Source organism: Octodon degus, unplaced genomic scaffold (assembly GCF_000260255.1).
Source record: "Octodon degus isolate 3935 unplaced genomic scaffold, OctDeg1.0 scaffold00043, whole genome shotgun sequence".
In the NCBI taxonomy this organism is placed as follows: domain Eukaryota; kingdom Metazoa; phylum Chordata; class Mammalia; order Rodentia; family Octodontidae; genus Octodon; species Octodon degus.
In genome coordinates, this window is record NW_004524619.1 from 1,598,470 (window position 1) to 1,605,706 (window position 7,237).

General features: G+C 38.9%; 1 pseudogene; it reads left to right on the forward strand.

Annotated features, from left to right (window-relative positions):
• Positions 1 to 5,529: 5,529 nt before the first annotated feature.
• Positions 5,530 to 7,237, forward strand: part of LOC101561504 — a 63,634-nt pseudogene continuing 61,926 nt past the window's right edge.

Here is a 7,237-nt window from a genome sequence, read left to right on the forward strand (position 1 = left end):
GCTGTGAAGTCAGCAACAGCTTTACTGCATCATCCCCTTCTGCTGTGATGGTCATGCCTTGGAGTCTGCTGGTGACCATGGACTGCACCCTCTGAGCCTGTGAGCCTAATGAAATCCCTTGTTCTTTAAGCTGTGGCTGTGAGGCACTTGGTCCCCATAATAGGAAAACTGGCCAATAGCATTTAATAAATTACCATACTTTGCTTTCTCTGTGCCACACAGGGCTGGTTTAGAATCACCATTGCCAGACTGGTAGAGCAGAGTGGAATTCCCACAGGCTTGACTCTCCCCAGACACCTAGGCGAAGCTGAGAGTAGAAAGAAGTGGAAAAATAACAAAGATGATGGAGGTAAATGCTTTTATAATGCTGAATTTGTACATTTGAGAGGATTTTAAGTTCTAAGACCATTTTGGTTTCTTATTTTTTTGTGACAAATACCTCTTTTGTAAAATGATGTGAAAAATTTTATGAGATGACCACTGGTTTTCTACTGTCTATATGTGGTCCAATTTTAGAACCTTACTGAGGCCACTTCTGAAAGTCCTTGTTTTGTTTTACATATTCATGAAATTCAAATCCTAACAACCATTGAATTTTACCAGCAGTTCTCAAATTTTCTGGTTTCAAGATTCCTGTATATTCCTCAAAATGACTGAAACCTTTACTTCCTAAAAAATGACATTATTTTCCCATTCCTCCTGGCAAGTCCAACTAAAAGCCTTAAACATTAACATATAACGCTAAAGGATTCTGGGAGTTGACAAGACGAAGCAGATTGGCTATGGCCTCAGGACCAAGGAACAGACTAGTGGTTCTAAGTTCCCTGGGTTTCCTTTATGCTTCATCCTAAAGAAGGAAGCAGTCCACAAATACCGATGGATACAGAAAAGAGAAACCCCCCAATGCTACTGTTGAGAGAGAGAGAGAGAGAGAGAGAGAGAGAGAGAGAGACAGAGAGAGAGAGACAGAGAGAGACAGAGAGAGACAGAGAGAGAGAGACAGAGAGAGAGACAGAGAGAGAGAGAGACAGAGAGAGAGACAGAGAGAGAAAAACAAGGTACTTGTACTTTTATCGGCCAGGGAGCTATCAGTGGAGTCCTAATTTGGAGCCAAAACTTTTAAGCCCACTTGGCAATAAAATGGTCACCCTCACTTTTCTCACCGGAGCAGGGTCAAAAAACAAACAACTGAAACAAAATTTGAATAAGATACAAAATCTCATTAATGCAATACCCAAAATAGCCAGATTTCCATAAAAAAACTAGTCATATATAACTAATCATGTATAATCATAAAGAAGTAACAGATCATACCAAATCTCAACAAAATATTGAACTTCATGTAAAAAAAATCCATCAATAAGGGTTAGAGAATAAGGAAAGAAGTGTAGACTGAGTACAAAGGGGTCTTGGCACAGTGAAACTACTGAGCATGACACAATGATGACAGGTGCACAGCATTATAAACTTGTTCCAAGTCATGACTTGGGACACACCTAGACTGAAGCACACCTAGATTGGCGGCTAGCACTAGTGGTAGGTTTGGACTCCATGGTGTCGCTGTAGGTTCGCCAGCTATGCCAAATGTCCCACTTTGGTGGGGGTGTTGATACTGAAGAGGCCCTGTGCATGCCAGAAAGAGGGTGGGGTGTAGACCTGATGACTCTGTACCATCCACTCAACTCTGTTGTGAACCCACAACTATGTGAAACCACAAAAACTGTTCTAAAAGTCCCCTTAAACATATTTTAAGCCCAAATAAGCTTGAGTTGATACAAGTTGCCAGCAAACAAAGTCTTAAAGTTTCTCATGATTGTGTGGAATAATAAACCATTGGTTTGTTAAAAAAAGAAAAAAAAAAAAAAAGTAGACTTGCCACAATAGCTATGTACCAAAATATATAGGACATTTTTGTTTTATCTACTTTTAGAAAAAGGATGGAAGGGCCAGCCAGATAGCTCAGTGGATTAAAGTGCCTGCTTAGGCAGAAACAGGGGTATGGGGTTTGATTCCCCAGCTTGCAGTGCCGGCCCTGTCTCTGGGGCACATTGAGATGGCGATTGAGACAGGGTGTGGTGGTGTATGTCTGTAATCCTAGTGCTTGGGAGGCTGAAAAACAGGAAGGATCACTGCAAGTTTGATCTATGCAGTGAGACCCTGAAGACCCTGTACTAAAATACGGGAAAGAAAGAAAGAAAGAAACCAGGACTTTGGGTTACAATAGTATTTACTAACAATAAATACAAGGCTTTTTAAAAAAAAAAAGGATGGAAAGAATTTCTGTGTATAAAAGGCTATTTTCTAAAGCCTAATAAGCACTAAAAAATTATATATAAAAACATTGAGATTACAGGTACTCTAGAATTATCCACCTTTTTTGTGTAATGGTGCAGCTCAAGCTCAGGCCGTGCGCATGACAGGCAAGAGCGCTGCCACGGAGCTGTGAGCCCCTGTCCCCAGCATGGATTTTAAACCTGCTTCAATGAGCAATTATAAACACATTTGTGAGAAGTCAAAAGAGCCTCAGCAAATAGACATTCTGAACAAGGTGCAAAGGAAAGTGTTAGAACCGAAAAATGAAAAAACCAAGGGGACAGATTTAATAGCAGACTAAAGGAGACAAGAAGAAAAGGTAGCGGTACAGAATTCAGGACCTGAATCTCAACAATGGAGCGCAAAAAGCTAAGCAAACACACAAGCAAGTAAATATTCAGAGATCTGCACGATTCACCATTCCTGCATTTGAGTACTAGAAGGAGGAAAGAGCAGACAAGGCTTAAAAAGCACTTGTAGAGATAGTGGCTGAAAGTGTCTCAAGTTTCGCAAAACTCATAAAACTACAGATTTTACAGGCTGAGCAAACCCCGAACATGATACGCCTGAAGAGATCCCTGCCAAGTCAAACTTCTGAAAGGTATAGTCTAGGAAATTATCTTGTAAACAGCAAAAGAGAAACAGCACCTTATGAAAAGGGATTAAACAATTTGAAGACAAGCAGACTGCTTATCAGATTCATGGAAATCAGAAGGAAGTAAAAAATTGTCAGACAGAGGTTATAAAGGAGATAGGAAGGGAAGGAACTTAGTTATAAAAGGGAATCACAAGGGCTCCCAGTGGCAAAGGAAACATTCCATACTTTGTTTTTTATTATTATTTTTAAAATGAATTTTATTGAGAAACAAATAGCAATGAGACAGTTTCAAAATAGGATAGTAGGACAGTTACAATAATTAATACATTAAATATTGTTGTCTTCATAGTGGTCATTCATAGTACAAGATGCAGACATGATATCCTGTTCAAATGCTTTTACTACAAATCTTTTTTCTCATTGAACTAAGAGAAAGTAGCTGTATATCTATCCTAAGTATTTTGTATATAAAGATACAAAATGGTACTTCATTTATATCCCTTTTTTTGTTTAGTTTTGTCACAGATGGGTATTCCGTTCCATTTAAATATTGTAGGTGTGTGAATTCAGCAAAATAATCCAATATAGTCCAGTAGTCCATAATAGTAGTGGGTTATCCGTAGGACTGGCCGTGTCAGAAGTTGTTGACTTGAGCCTTTTACAGCTCAGCATATTAATATGGTTTTACTTTTTATACCTCATTTTTATACATTTCTGCTGGATGGTTAAGACCAAGATAAAGCAAGATGTATGTAATTAAAAAATGTAACTTTTGTATCCAACAAGGTCTGTCAAATTCCCTCAGGATTTACCCTGAAACCCTGTACCGCAGTTTGTAGATCTTTTGTCAGTGTCAGCCATGTGGATGAGTCTCGGCCATTGCTGGACCGAAACATTCTGTATTTTGATTTTATTAATTTCAATGTCTTCTTCATGATATTGTGCTAGATTTTAAGATGTTTCCCTTGAAGAGAACTGGGTAAAAGTAAATAGATCTCTCCATATGTCTCTGAATGTAAATCCACAGTTATCATAATAAAAGCTTAAACATAAATTATTGAATTAAAAACACAATTACCATATGATCCATAATTTCAACTTCTAGATACACATCGAACAGAATTAAAATGGGTCTTGAAGAGATACGTAGACACCTATGTTCACCGCAGCACTATTTGTAGTAGCCAAGAGGCGGGGACAGTCAAAATGTCCATTGGTAGATTAGTGGGTAAATTAAATGTGGTATATAAATCCAATGGAACATTTTTTAACCCTACTGAGGAAGAAAATCCTGTCACATGTTGCAAATATGGGCAACCTTGTGACATAATATGCTAAAGAAAATATTCACTTACAAAAAGGCAAGTTCTACATGATTTCAGTATGATGAAATAGCTAAACTAGTTAAATGAATAGGAATAGAAAGTAGACTGACCGCTAGGGGCTTGAAGAAAGGAGAAAAATGAGGTTATTGTTTAGAACTTCAAATTTATAAGATATCAAAGTAGTACAGATATGTTTCACAACATGAATTTATACTACCTAACTATACACTGAAAAATGTTTCAGATGTTAATTTTTTTTTGTAAAGGGTCTCACTACGCAGCTCAAATCCTAGTGACCCTCCCGTTTTCTGCCTCCACAGAGCTGGGATTACAGGCTTGTGCCACCACGCCTAGATTCCATCACCAGCTCAGCATGCCCAGGGGTGGAGTCAGATGTTAAATTTTACATTACCTATTTTTATCACAGTGCAAAATGGAAAAAAAAAATTATCAAAGACAGTAAAGATCTTTTGTTTAATGGCCAGCAAGATAGCTCAGTGGATAAGCACCTGCTTAGGCAAGCTCAGGGACCAGGGTTCGATCCCTGACACCACATGCTGTACCACCCCTTCCCCTGGGTGTGCTGGGCCAGCCATTGAAACTTGCACGGTGATGAATGCCTGTCATCCCAGTGCCAGGGAGGATGAAAATAGGGGGATCACTATGAGTCCAAGTTGTGTAGTGAAACCCTGTATCAAATACACAAATTTTTTTAAAAAAATTGTTTACGTAAATTTGTTGATATTTACTATATTGATGAACAGAAATATAAAAATACTTACTTAAAATTTTATTTTATTTATTACCCATTTAAAAAAAACTTGAGATATAGTCTGGCCATAATTGGTATGTTACAAATTTATTTTAACAAATAATTATAAAGTCATTGCCTATCCACATAAGTGACATATGTTGTGGAAATTACTAAATATTTGAAAATAATTGCTGAGAAAGATGGTATTCTTTAAAATTTTGTATATCTCTTTAATGTCCTCTGCAGAAGACAGTTGGATTTTCATATCTAATTCTGTAGTGATTCTGCTGTCATGCTGTATATTTTGTAGACTTTGGAAAACCATAGTTTACATCATGAAAGAATAAGATGAAGTCAGTCAAGTAACATCTCATTGGCATTATGAACATGCTTTGGACTTTGCAGATGTGTAAAAAGGTCCCGAGCATCCCACAGGCTTTCAGATCATGAGTTTAGAGCCACTGAATGAGATTTCTCACCATCCCAACAGGCAGGGGCTGTGGAAGATGGAAGCACTTGTCACAGTTCCTGACACCGGTATGGTAGCATTTACATTGACATTCTTGCATTGGTCAAGTATGTTTGCCTGCTCCTTGACTTTGGACTTGGCCATTGAGTTGCACGAGCCAACGGTATGCTGGCAGACTTGAAGCAGGACGCTTTAAGTATCTACTCCTCGTCAGCTAAGGCCCCAAATAAATAAGCACGGAACAGACCTGAATCCAATTCATGTGGAGAACGTCTAGACTGAAGCGGAGCTCCACTGAGCACCCCCTAGGTCTGCTGATTGCACCCTTATACTGCACATTAATGGCTGTTTGAGTAAATTTATTGTGGGGTGCTCCTGAGTTTTGGGTTGCTGCATTACATGGCATTACTGTGACAATGACTAACACAAAGTCTATATTTTATCAACTCAATGAAAGGAAATGCGAAGGAGCAGGGTTATTAAGACAAGAGGAAGGTAAAGCTAATGGGCAATATTATAATCTTATTAAAAGAATTCTGACCATGATTATTATGTTCAGTAAGATCTGAACAAAAAAACATTCATTAAAAACACAACCACAGACCAGAGAAATTAAGGATACGTTTTTTGATGAGAATAGCTATGAATTATTACTGAAAGAATCAGGAAGGAAGTAACCTCCTTCTGCTGTGCCCTCTGCCATGTCATTTCTGCCCTGTAGCTACCCAGAGTGGACTCTGCTGTGGGCCAAATTATCCTCTCCTCCTTTAGGTTGTGGGTGTCAGGTATTGTGTCCTAGGGATGAGAAAGTGATGAAGACAGATGCTTCTGGGTTTGTTCAAGAGTATAGCAGTTGGTATTCTTAATATAACTTTATTTACAAAAAGTTGCCAAGTATAGCATGAAATATTAGAAATGTGATTGCATTGGAATGGGTTAACTGAAGGCATTCCAAGCAATCCCCTACCTGGGAGCGTTAATGACCCACACACTGAAGCACTAAACCAGGCTTCTTATACTGTGAGCCAGAGAGGAATATCCTTGGTGCTTTTTAGAAATGCAGATTTCTAAATTTCTGGGGGTAGATTTTATATCAGCAAAACATCAGGAGAATCATTCATGCTGAAACTTAAGGAATACCCTATTCTCCGAAGTAAGATTCTGTGAGTAGGGAAGGTAAGGGACACTGGAGATGTTATTTTTCCATTTGCAAAAAAACAACAAGAGCTTGCTAATTTCCAGATGAAAGTCCCACCCAAGCATATGCATTTCATTCTACTCTATTCTCTCTGAAAACTCCAGGGCTTGGGGGATGGTGTTGGGAATGTACCAGGATATCTTAAAACCAATGGCAAGTACAAGTGCAAAAAAAATTCTTCAATAAGACGAATGCTACCAAAATACAAAAAGAAAAAAAAAAATCCCTTCCTAGAACACTCACCCCAACCCTTTATTCCTCAGGCAACTTTGAGGTTTTTGAATTATCTTTTAAAACATTATGGTCCTTTCCCCATTGTCTAAAATAGGATGAAGGGCCGGTCAAACAGCTCAGTGGATTAAAGCACCTGCAAGAAGGCACAGGAGCCAGGGGTTCGATCCCTGGGCTTGCCATGCCGGCCCCACCCCTGGGGCACACTGAGACAGCAATTGAGACTTGGTGTGGTGGCACACTTGTAATCCCAGCTCTGGGAAGGCTGTAAACAGGCGGATCACTACTAGTCTGATCTAGTAGTGAGACTCTGAGCACCCTGTAGACTCTTCTCTAAAGTACAAAAAAA